Below are 13,325 nucleotides of genomic sequence, written 5' to 3'. Positions count from 1 at the left end.
TTTGGACATGAAAGGAGCTGGGATACAGATGAGAATAAATATGGGACTTTCCTTCTATTTTTAAACCTTGCCTTCTATTTTTAAACCTGTCTTTGCTGCCTTGCTCAGTAGGATTGAGCCATCTCGGTGTTTCGGAGGCCCGGGGAGCGACCTACGTGACGTCCGTCTGCCCTTGTCCATCTCTCCGGGCTGCCCCGCAGCATCTACAAGGATGCTGCTGCCTGCCATGAGGCAGCTGCCTGTCCTCTGGGATCAGCCCTGTCCGGCTCCTTCCACCCGCAGGGAAGAGGCAGGGTGGGCAGGCTGTGTCCCAGGGTGCCGGGGCGGCCCTCTCCCCTCTCCCCGGCTCCCCCCTCGCTGTGGCCAGGGGCAGCGGCGGAGCGGAGCGGCCCTGGCCCGGCTGCCCGGCAGATGCCCCAGCCCCGGGGGGAGACGGGCTCTGCGTGGGACACAAGCTCTTCCTGGCGCCCTGTCCTTGCCGTCGCGACCGGCGCCGCCGCCGCCGCAGGCGAGACCCCCCCGCTCCCCTCCCAGCCCCTTGCCGCTTGCGCTGCGGGCGCAGTTTGTCCTTCATTTGAATAAAACCACCATCAAAACCATTCAGTTGAGTCAGCTAATAAACCGCTTAATTCCCGAATCCATACCATGGGTGATTTAGAAAAGACAATTAAAAAGCCAGGCAACAGTCTCTGTGGCTTTTTATTGTGAGCTCCATCAGTCCAGAGTGCTGCCTGCCATCCGCTTCGCTAATAAAAGCCTCAATACACGGATTGCAGTCGTGTTCTATAGGTGCCTGCTTTGCTTCTCCTCCTCTGCCCTAGACTGTCAGAAAATGCTTTCTTGGATATAAATAACTTTTTAATTTTATTTTATTTTATTTTGCTCTCCCTGCAGAGTTAGGGCTGGACTAATAATGGTCACGGCATAACCAACAGAAAGAGAATGGCAATGAGACAATCACCCAGTGTGAGATCAGTCCTGACTTGCTGTGAGCTTAACACCCTTCTCCTGGGCAGAGTAAAGGAACAGCAGGGCTTGGGAATGAGCCAGCTCCATCACAGCTCTGCTATTGCGCCAGCAATGCTGGAACATAACCCTCCTCAGGACTGGGATCAAGGGTCCAGTTTCACCTTTGCTAGTCAAAGGCAAAGAAGATAGGACTTATACCTGCAATTAAAGTGGGCACAGTTCTGCTTTAATATCTATTAACTCTGGAGTAACAAAGCTAAGAGAAGAATGACTAAAACAAGACTCACAGTAGGATTAATTTGGAGGTAATTTTTTGTTCTTATGTTTTCCTCCTGCCTGCTCAAAAACAAGCTAATATCATGCTAATGTTCCTTTTATAGACACTGTATGAAGCTTGCCTGTTTGCATCCTGCAGTATCTGAACAAGAACCTGTCCCAGATCGTATGTTCTGTGTCTCCATTATGTGCTGCTGGGTCAAACTGCTCTGTGAAAAGAGATCTCCAATAGCTCGCAGTTTTCAGATAAATTAGCAAGAATCTGAATCGTCAGAGATTTGGATTGAATTCAGCTTTTAATTCAGAAAAGTCCAGGCTAACTCTTGACTGAAAACCTTCCCCTGTTTCCCAGGCTAGAGGAGTGGTTGGGAAGGCCTTTGCCCTCACTGCCAGAGCAGAGCAGGGCATGGTGCTACAGCAGCAGGAGTGGGAACTGCCTCTTGTGCCTGGAGTGAAATTTAGCAGAGAGAAGTTCCTCAAAAAGAGTTAATCTAGTTCACAACAGAGATTCCTGACTGTGCTGTGTCCAGTGTGTGGGCCTTTGTGAAAGCACTTTCTCTCTTGTTCTTCTCTTTGAAAATTTGCCACCCCAGACAATTGACAAGGCAGTGCTTCTCACTGGATAGCATTAATGGAGTTGTGTTTCCTTGCAGTTTCTACAACTGTCTGGTCTTCTACTTCTCTCCCTTTTTCCGTTTCCTGTTGGCACTGCATCCTAAACTCCTAACCTCTTACACACATGCACTGGTTTTTTTCACTTGCTGGGGGAGGTGCTACACAATGAGATCCATGTAGTGAGAGTTCAATTGCTACATGTCAGAGCACGGCATATGCTAGCCAGTTTTCTCACCCACACCCGTCTCCGTGGGATTTCTCAGCACATTTGCTTCCCAGCTCCTGCACTCAACATGTGCTGCAAAGTGTAGTGGAATATCCGGGTCTGAGGCCCTGCAGTGTACAGGAGGACTCTTTCTGACTTGTATTAATATTGCTGCCAGTGAAATCTGTGGCATTTTGATTGCTTTGGAGCTCCATGGCTGAAATGCGTTTCTCTCCGCTTACCCATATGACTCTCCTTTCAGCTTTTTGTCTTCACATGAAAGAGAGGGCAAAAAAAAAAATCTTTTGATGTTTTTGAGAATATTGCAAGATATTCTCATGAAAACACCATTTCATTTGCTCAGGCGCTTGTTCATACAGGCTTTCATGACTTCCAGGATTGACTATTTTAATTTGTTCCTGGTGGTATTCCAGATTGTTTGCTAAACTGGCTGCAGATGGTTTTGAATGTTGCTGCTGCCAGAATTGTTACTAGGACTTGATCTACAGATCATATTTCTCCAGTCTCACGTTCCCTCTACCCTGGTGCCTGTTAAGCAGCATATGGCCTTAAAATTCTTTACTGACTTATAAAGCTTGCACTGGCCCCGATTCTTTTTACCTTCCTGACCTTATAACACTTTAGACTTTGGCTAAGGCTCATGGCTTATTTGATGTAATGGCCACTGACAGTTCAGAGCCAGCATCCAAAAAACAGGGTCAAGTATGGCTTTGGGTTTTGCTCCTTGTCATACTTTTCTTTCAGTGAAGGAAGTGGGTTTATTTTTTGCTTCTATTGGTTAATATTCAAATTATTATTCCAAGTTTTACACTAAGCTTTTCCACGTAGATTCACACACAGACACAGATGCACACAAAGTCAACATATAAACAGTATGCTGCTCCTTTAAAATTCAAAAGTGCAAACAAAAGCAGTTTGGTTCCCAGCTGATGTAGAAGTGAACTGGTCTAATAAACTCTGGAGAGCTGCTTTCTGACAACAGTGCATGAAGAGGGAGAGCTTCTTGTATGTGCATGGCATGAAAAAATTTTGGAACATTGCCGCCTTTTATTTGCATGCCCTTCAAGTACTTTGATTACTGAAAGCTAAGGAGTGTTACTCTTAGCTGCCTGTCAGCTTTGTATTGCTTCATCTGAAAAGCAGCTATGCAAGAACACTGCCTTGCATGGGTATATTTTGTCACAAAGCATTTGATTCCCCTGAAACTAGTGAGACTGTGCTGCTGGTTTTGATCCCTGTCAGATGCAGAACCAAGGACAATAGAAGGGACCTGGGTTCTTTTCACCTGTAACTGAATGTGGTCATAGACCTTTTATTAACAGTGGTATAGCACAAATTCACAGTGGGTGAAATTTTGTATTTACTGAAATCTATGGGAATTTTTTTGGTGGCTTTGTTAGAGACAGGGCTTAAAGGAACAAGGTTTGGAAGCAGAGTTGGCTTGGATTGCAAAGTTGGAAACTATATAGAAAGAGTTCTCGCTGTCAGTAACTTAAGTCAAGATTGCTCTTGGAGGTCATTGAGATGTTATCAGGGTTGTTATAATTTTAGATCCCCTTCTAGAGAAGAGCCACACTGCAAGCTCAACTGCTGGTATTCATTCTTCAAGGGTTAGGTCAGGGAGGGTTCTTATCCTCTTGCTAGCCTTGAGCCCCTCTGGAGAACTGAGCTGTTTGTCGCCAGCTGGAAAGAATTCAAAGTGCTCTCTTCTACTTCCACCTCAATCTGCAAGACCAAACAAGGACCCTAGGGCATTCCACTCCTCTGCCTTTGCTGACCGAAATGCAGTTATTTCTGAGAAGATACGTAAGAATTTCTTTGATCTGAGTAGGTCTGAGTTTACAGATCTCTTTGTCTTCTTAGACTCCCCAGTCTGATTTTCTTGGTGAGATCCTTTATATTTTGTACTTGTTCCTTTTTATTCTGTCTTTCAACAAAGTATAAAGCAGAACATAGGTTCTACTTTCCCTATGGAAAACCATTCCATGCTTTTTTTCTTCTTTCACTTGTTCTAGAGTTGATCATAGTTGCATATTAAATAAATTTCTAGAAATAAAAAAAGGGGGGGTAGAATTTGAATAGGAAAAAAGGGGGGAAAAGAGAAAAAAGGGAAGAAATAGAAGAACTTGAAAACTTATGTTCACTGCCATTTAATCTGAATGCATTCTGTCTGCTTTTGTGTTGTTCTGTCAAAAAAAAGAGAAGAAGAAAGAAAGAACGGACATATCAGCACTTCTTCATAAAAAAATCTTTCAGGAGAATTGTATATTTTATGAAAAAAAAATTCAAAGTTCAGATTACTTTTTGGATCATAGAATATATTAAGTTTATTCCTGTATGGTAAATTTGTAAAGGGAGAATTGTAGTACTCTATAAAAAGTTAGAGTGCCCTAGTACAGTTGGAAAGTATTGGAAAGGAACTGTAGTTATAAGGCAGGGAACACAAAACAAAGGACATGGAAACTCATTAAAGTCCATGACAATTTACTGCTGTGATATTGAGGCCAGATGACTTATGAAGTCCCCAGGTATACAACCAGGTCAGCAATAAGTAGAAATCAGGAGTTACTTTTCTCCTGTGTGTACAGACTAGTATGAGAACATGGCACACAGGACTGCAGTCAGCTTTTTAAACAAGATGTTGAGTGATTGGAAAAAAAAGTTAAGGAAAATGAAGAGAAAGTAAACAAAATTATCTGAAAGATAGAGAAGTTACTTTCTCTGAGATCTAGAGGAGCTAATTTCTCTTCACAAACTTTAAGATCGGTGTGTTTATTCGAATTAAAAGATAGATGTTGAAGTAATCTTTAATTAAACATATCTGGCCACAGCAAGAGTTATGGGTGGAAACTCTGGCCAAATGAAGTCAGAAGAAAATGTGAAACAGGCCCTGAGCAGCAACGGCAAGAAACTACTGCAACACAATACCAAAAAAACAGTGATATTGCCTAAACAACTCCGAATGCTTTTCTGAAAGACTTGTGTTCACTCAATACAAGTTTTACTTTAGTCACACATATTACTGAGCTCGCTCACTATGTGAACATTGAATAAAACACTGTGCTATGGGATGTGCAGTAGAACAAACTGAAAGAGATGTTGGCCCATCCTGACCTTAAACTTTGGGAACCTGGGACATAACTTTCTGGGGTAGGCCAGGTTTCTGTTACCCCTTGCTTCACACAGAAAGAGGGAACAACAATCCCAAGAGGTTACTTGTCTTTACTTTCAAAAGGAGGAAAACAATTGATATCAATATTTTTACAGAACTAGTTAAAATGTGTTTCAGCAGATCCTTTCAATTCCTTTGACTGAAGTTAAATGCCTTAACATTTCCAAATAGAATTTTCATTTTGATCTAATTTTAATTTAGTGACTTGAATGTTTTAGTTCAGGACTCAGGGGGACTTTGATTCCTCATGGGAACCATAGTTCAAATGCAGCATCCCCATTTTTCCTCTGTTGGCTTGGGGTCTCCAGTTCAGTTGGATCTTGTATGATGTTTCAACTTCAGTAATGTCTATGGTGCAATTCAGAAATGGAAGCTTTTGCAAAAAAAGAAGAGCTGGGACATGTATTATCTGAACTAAAATCCTATGAGGCATTTCTCTGACTTTCCTCTCATTTCTCTGACCATGAGGTTTAGTCTAACTGATGTGGTCTGAAGTGGTTTAACTAGTTAAAATGTTTTCCTTGGAGTCAGTGTTGTCCGGTGAAGATTTGGAAACTTCAAGGAATATTATTAATATTTCCTATCAGTAAAGTTCAGTTTTGCAGAAAATACATTTTATATGGGAAAGCATTCATGGAAATTTCCTGAATAGTTTTATTTAAGAACTAGAGAACCAGCTCTTAATTAAAAGGGGGAGAGTGCCAAATATTAACACCCCCAGGGACAGTGAGACTGATTAAATACGTGTCTAATGTTCTGTTTTTAATCCAAAGGAAACTGCTTCGATGGCATACATGTTGTTTTAAGTTTTTTCATTTTCCTGAAAAAGTGTCTAAGTAAAACAGCATGTTCTTTATGCTGGGGTGCCATTCCCTGGGGTTACTCTCATCATGCTCACAGCACATAAGTGCTGCTTATTTCTCTGAGTGAATAGACATGCCAGCAGCATGAGGGCTAGAAACAACAATGAAGAAAATACTGTAGTGGTCCTTTTGTGTGTCTGACTAACTGCTAGGTTGTGACCCATGGTGATCTGGAGACCCGAGCTTTCTTAAAATTGTTGTCCATTGATTTGTCCTTCCTGAAGTTACAGCTCTTACAAACAGGTGCACTTGATGACTAAAATGAATGGTGGGACACTAAAAATGGCAAAGTTGCTGCTGAAAAATCCATCTCTTTCCAAAATCGCAGAACCACAGATTATCTGAAGTTGACAGGACCTCTGGAGGTCATCTGGTTCAGTTCACCCTGCCCAAGCAGGACGACCCAGAGCCAGTTGCCCAGGACCTTGTCTAGAAGGCTTTTGAATGTCTTCAAAGATGGAGATTTTACAGCCTCTCTGGGCAACCTGTGTCAGCTCTTGGTCATCCTGACAGTAAAAAATGTTTCCTGCTGTTCAGAGGGAGCCTCCTGTGCTTCACTTTGTGCCTACTGCCTCTGGTCCTGTCACTGTGCACTGCTGAAAAGAATCTGACTCCATCCTCTTTGGACCCTCCCTTGAGTTAGTTACAGCCACTGATGAGGTCCCCTTGAGCCTTCTCTTCTGGATAAACAGTCTCAGCTCTCTCAGCCTTTCCTCACAGGACACATGCTCCAGGTGCTTAATCATCTTCATGGCCCTTTATTGCACTCTATCCAGTATGTCCATGTCTCTCTTATACTGGGGAGCCCAGAACTGGCCTGAGCAATCCAGGTGTGGCCTCACCAGTGCTGTGCTGAGGGGCAGGATCACCTCCCTCGACCTGCTGATAATGGCTTGCCTCATGCAGCCCAGGCTACCATTTGTCTTCTTTGCCTCAAGGGCACGTTATTGCCTCATGTTCAACTCAGTGTCCACTAGGACCCCCAGGTCCCTTTTGCAATGCTGTTTTCTAGCGAGGTGGCTCCCAGCATATAGTGGTGCATGGAGTTGTTCCTTCCTAGGTGCAACACTTTGCATGTGCCCTTGCTGAACTTCACAAGGACTTCCTTATAAAACTATGTGTTATCAGATAGTAATCTTTGCTGTTCAGACACAAATCACATTAAAATATAGAAGCTAATTTACAGAAAATAATTCTGATCTTCTATCAACACTTACTGCATATGTATTCACCAACAGCACAATCAGTCAATTAAGTATCCTGCCTCCTGCTATACCAGATCCACTTTTTCAGAAAATGTGCACGTTGTTGATCAATGTGCTCTAACAGTGATGAATATCTAAATATGTGAGCTATTGAGAGTACTCTTAATGCTGAAATAGCATTACCAAACCTTTCAAATCTCTGCTGCCAAGAGGAGAAAGCAACATATCTTGGTTTTTATCCCTTAACTTACTACCATGCTGGGAGGCACAATGTACCATCTCTGAAAGAAAATCCACATCTCTGTAGTACCAACCTTTAACTTACTGACAGTAATCAGATAGTCTATTGCAATACAGGCAGGTGACTTAAGGAGATATGGATCACACTCAAGATTGCTTTGGTAGCTCTAGATTTTCAAAGCCTTTAAATTCGCAGGATGAGTTATAACAATGTTACTGTAATATCATCTGTTTGAGTGCTTATTAACCTGCATCAAACCACATGATTTTTCTTGAAATGCATCACACATTTGTATGTGTGTGCATATAGGGGTTTTTTTAATTGAATTTGTAGCATGTTCAGCTGACATAAATCTAGATGCAGTGCCACACTCTTCACTGGCACTTATTTCCTGGAAAGGCTGATGAATAATTGTAACTCTAGCAAATATATTTTCTTAGGTGACTCTAAGGCTGAAAGCCATTTCTATAATCTGAAGTATGAAATACAATTTAAGAAAAAAATATCACATTCAAAATCAGAGTAAATGTAGGCAAAGGTTAAATCAAATCTGAACCTCTTTTACAGTACAGAAATGCAGACCAGAGGTTGCCTTAAAACCACAATCCAGTTTTGTAGACAATACCCTGAGAAAAAAGCAGAAATTCTGAGAAAAACTCATCCATCCATAACCAGCAGGTTCTTCTCATCAGTAAGCAAAAAACCAGAGAGGCAGAAAAGACCAGCAAAGCATTAGTTTACTTTTACCACTAATTCGTGGATGACTAATTGGAGAGGACTGTGTAACAGCAAGCAACAAATGCTCAGTGTTTATATCAAGTAATCCAGTGAAATGGCCAAAGACAAGCCAAATCATTTACAGGAGGCTTTCAGTGTGGCAAAGGGTTTCAGAGTGGCCTTGTCAGTACACAACTAAGCTCTGCTGGAGGTGTTGCATTTAACTGATTCTCCGTGACCCATCCCAGTCTCTGCATACAAGAGTAGTAACTGCGTCTACCTGCGTAAAAGCATTAGGTTTCTGGCTGCTGCTGTCTCTCATATGGCTAGGAAAATAGAGTTGGAAAACCCTTCTGGGAATGCCAAATAATCTCTAGCAAATAAATGCATTAAATATTTCCTTTCATAAAAGCACCTTTAAAATATGATACAGAGCTAATAAATTTTGAAGTCACAGTAAATTAAAATTGGAAGAGTTGGGAAGCCTTTCAAACAGCAACTTTACAAGATACATAAACATAACAGTTCAGTGAGGTGTGTATGGGTAGGAGGTCATCTCTCATCTTAAATGCTGAAGACATACCTAAGGAGGAAGTGGAAGAGTTGCAGTGATTGGCACTTGTTTCCAGATCTGCTCCTGGATTAGATTAGGACTGCTGTATTTGTGACAAGGGTTTCCTGGCCAGAAGTATGTGTGCGTGAACCACCCAGATGGCCTACACATGGACTGGAAATGCATCCCAACCTCAGCATTTCTGATGTACTGTGCATGTGCTATGCAGCTGTGCACACACAGTCAGATGGATCCAGTACACACAGCATTTACACTGTCATCTGTACAGTCTATAAACTACTGGGGGAATCAGGCATATGACATATGTACACAGTGTAACACTTCTGGTTGCTTTTAGTCTTCCTACATCCTAAAATTCATCATGGAGGTAAAAAGAGGACACGCATGGGACAACTCAGATAAATGGGGAACATTCTTTCTTACGTATGATTTAGCCAAAAGGTGATTTTGTAGAAGTTGAAAGATACCTGTTGTGCATTTATGGACTGGGACACAGACAACATGAGCAAAACCAATGCTTTGTTCACCCAGTGAAAGAAAGTAAGTGTTTAATACATGACTTCTGGACCAAGCTGCGAATGAAATCATATCAAAGCAAAAATGCACCATTCAAGCAATGCAACATAGCTCCCAGATGCATAAACTTTTGGAGTAAAATAAAACCACATGATCCCCATTCATAAAAGCAGCTTTTGGTGGCATTTGCTCTGCATTTGACTTGCAAACATTCAAGTGTGAAAGCTTTTGTTCATGAGGATATCTGCAGGGTGGCGAATAGTCCTGCACGTACACTGCTGATATTTAAAACTATATAGTTATACAAACCTCTGTGTAAATAGGCATCTCCTATAGTGATTATCTTGAACACTTTGTTTTGGGAGTCAGGAAGCGGGTAGTATATGGTTTTGATGAGGAAATGCAGACTTGGAAGAACAGAGCAGATAAGCAGTTCATATAAATTGCTATTATACAGAAGTATTTGAAGAAATGTGTGAAAATCAATTCTGTACTTTGGTAAAATAATGTCTGGGAAAAAGAATATAATGGAGATGATGCATTGCTCATAGTGATTAAATGTGCACAGTTGTCAGCTGTGTGTATAGATAAAATTTTATTGTTCACAAGGAAGAGGCTTGAAAGATTTACAGAAAGGAAATTCACAATAGAATAGTAGTAAGCATTTTTTGCCAATAACAGGACCTCTTGCAGAATGTTTCTTTCCCTTGTCATTTCAATTCAAGACCTAAATGTTATTCACTGACACACAAACTAACAATGACATTTTAAAGCTTGCACAGTGCATATGCATCCAGCTCCCCTAGGAAAAGTCAGGCAAACACCTGATGCCTGCTGGGAATTTCGCTGTGGGTGCCAGACAGCTGCTGCCCATCAGTGTTTCCAGGTGTGCTTATTTGGTTAGGAGGTCGCTCCAGCTGCAGACACAATCATAGCAGGGACTAAGGCAAGCTGGAGAGACAGCGGACATGCTCAGATTTTGCTGCTTGGGCTGCCTTGGTTTTGCCCTGATTTAGAGCACCTGGCTTGTTGCAGGATGCAGATGTTTGCTCTGTTGCCCAAGAACCAGCACTTCATTCCCTTTATAATGAGCACTGTGACCTGGGGGAGTTATTAAATCTCTGGTTCAAAAGAGTCTAGTTTTCCTCTCTTTTTGTTTCTCAGCTGACAGTCTAAAGTTCACAAACAGATTAGTGGAAGGAATATATAGAAATTAAAAACTTAATTTTCAAAGTCCTCTGAGTCAAATCTAATTGACAATTTGAATTATAGCCTGTGCTGTTCTTTGTTTCATTTTTCTTTGGGGAAATCCCTGGTTGTAGATTTGCTTTGTCCTTTACTATAATTTTACAAGCCTATATTTAAAAATTATTCTGAAGCAACTTCTAGAGGCTGAAGCAATTTTAGGACTACTGCAGTGCTGGTGTGAGACCATGCAATATTCAAAATTGAAGAGATTATACCTTACTCAGGAGACTAGGTACTTTTTTTAAGACCATCAATTTAATTAAAAAACGCAGGCTCTATATTAGCAGCAAGCTTATGGATCATCATATGCCAGTCAAACATAATGAAATACATGCAAATGTTAGATGGCATATTCTTTTGTCTTTGAAATTAACAATTTCAGTGAACAATTTCTGTACTTTATGTAGGAATTTAATTATTTTTTTTTTGCTTTATATCTTAAAAAGTGCTTGTCCGAGTGTGTTCCTTTTGAATGGTAAGAAAGGTAAGAAATAATCAATTGTCAACCATGTTTTCTTTACAGCTTGGCATTCTCATCTTCCATTAGGGATGTCTGCATCATGTACAGCATAACATTGTGGCAAGGTGTCCTCTTTCCTATAAACACACTTTTGCTTTTGGAGACTGTTTGCATTGAAGGGGAAAAAAGTCATGAAATTGAAGCCCTGGAGAAAATAATTTATGCTCAAGAAACACATTTTAGCCTTTCTGTCTGAACACGTTTATTTTCTATTCCAACTTCATTCTTCATCACTGTCACCCATCCACTCGGCCATTTGTATTTGAGAAGTCAGGGGACAGGAGAACATTTGCTCTTTGTGTTTCTGCCACTGTCAAGAGCTGTAGCAGAAACTAGAGAGCCATAATGTTACAGTTCCAGTGACTGTGTGTCTCTGAGAATCTTAATAAAAGCAAACTAATTTTCAGTAAGGGACAACCTCACAACTGATAAATATGTAAATAGAGTAAAATATATTGGGAAAAAAATCCAGAGTATGAATTTGATATGAAGACAACTGCAGAAATAATCTTTCTGATTTATAAATCTGAAATAAAAATAGAGTCTTTAAACAAGTTCTTAAGGATGTCACCAGTATATGACACTAAGTTTACGCCAAAGGGAAGGAATTCTACAGTTCTTTTCTTCTAAAGAAATGTGATTCTGATATTATTGCAAGGTCTTTGTAGACTTCTGTTAGTATAATTTTTGGTACATTAAATTGTTACAGCTCTGTCTAAAGATGCTTTTTCTATCAGTATAGGGTCATCAGAAGTTCTCTATGTAGTGTAAAAGGGTCTTGTGAGGAAATTACCTTTTAAATCAATATATGAGAATATTTCTTTTTCTTCATGAATATGACCATTCTTTGCTCAATTATTACATATGCTAGTGCTCTCAGCTTGCCCTAGAGATATGTCATTACATTCTGAATAAGTTCTATTCCTTCAAATACATTCTGATAACAGCGATAATCAAAGTATTTCCAAAGACAGTAAGTCATAAACTCCTAAAGGTGCTTTTCACATCTATTTTAAAATTTTTATCTAATTTATTTTCTTTTATTATTATTATCATCATCTATTTTAAAATAACCCTAGTCGGTTATTTTGTAATACATTTTATTTTATTTATATTTATTTATTATGTAACCCTAGTCACATTTATTAAATGTCTTCAATTTCCTGATGCCTGTAATCTCACACATACAGAAAGCTTACTGCACATGTAAAGTGTTGTTTGGGTCTATCTAATCTTGTTTTTTCATAGCCAAAATTTAGATTGTTCCTGCTAAGTTATAGAGAAAAAGAGAAAGTACATTCAAGAAAGGGTAATGATAAAATATATGCTTTTCCTATAGTTGAACCACAGGATGTCACTGTTTCTCTTTCACAAGAAACAAGCTTCAGATGTGAAAGTAGACCAGATTCTTCCTAAAATTGCAGAAATGCACAAAAATGACATAAAAAGCACAGAAATTAACTCAGACGTTTCCTTTTGTATGTGTGAGTCAATCTAGGCAATGTGTTGCCTATGTAGAATAACAATTTAATATTCAATTCAGTCTCATCATGTACCAAGATTGATATATTTTTGGTACATCCCTCCAGACAGAACTGACACATATCAATATGTCCCATATTGCATAAAGAGTCAGGCAGAGCTGAATAGAGTTCAGGCAAAAGTTAATGTAAGACATTAAAACTTCTTGTAACCTTCCCTAGTTAGCACTGAATTTCTAAAATTTAGCACCCTTTGCAACCACAAAGCTGGATCTTGACAAACACATGCTGCTTCTAGAGATTTAATATGATCCCTCCACAAGATCTTTGGTTGCCTTCATATACAGTGTCCATCCGAGATGTCCCATAGAATGCCGGACTCTAACTTAGAGAGGCTTTAAGATGTCAGTGTGCTTCAGGCAGCGTTTTACATAAGTCTCTGAGGTCATTGCAGAATAAAGTCCTTTCCATGCGCTCATTCTGATGCTTTCTTTTCCTCATTGCAGTACATGGGGCAACTCCCTCACTCTCCTCAAATCTTCTTCAAAAGTACCTTGTTCAAAACTCCAGTTCTGGATCCCTTTCCCCACCCTCGACGTGGGGGAGCCCAGTTGTGGTTCCTTCTCCATCTGAAGGACCATTCCGACGTCTTGAAAGGACGGGGAAAGGGGACTCCAGCGACAGGGTTTTTCAGGCCCCGAG

The 13,325-nt window shown here is 40.4% G+C and overlaps 1 long non-coding RNA gene across 1 annotated transcript; it reads left to right on the top strand.

Annotated features, from left to right (window-relative positions):
- Window positions 1-1,045: 1,045 nt before the first annotated feature.
- On the top strand, window positions 1,046-11,339 carry LOC135411477 (uncharacterized). Its single transcript, XR_010429169.1, has 2 exons — window positions 1,046-1,274; window positions 11,146-11,339. It is a non-coding gene; the product is annotated as an uncharacterized LOC135411477 (long non-coding RNA).
- The last annotated feature ends 1,986 nt before the right edge of the window (window positions 11,340-13,325 follow it).

This window comes from Pseudopipra pipra, chromosome 1 (genome assembly GCF_036250125.1).
Source record: "Pseudopipra pipra isolate bDixPip1 chromosome 1, bDixPip1.hap1, whole genome shotgun sequence".
Classification (NCBI taxonomy): Eukaryota; Metazoa; Chordata; class Aves; order Passeriformes; family Pipridae; genus Pseudopipra; species Pseudopipra pipra.
Note: the sequence above shows the minus strand (reverse complement) of the source record. Positions and strands in the feature narration are given on the sequence as shown.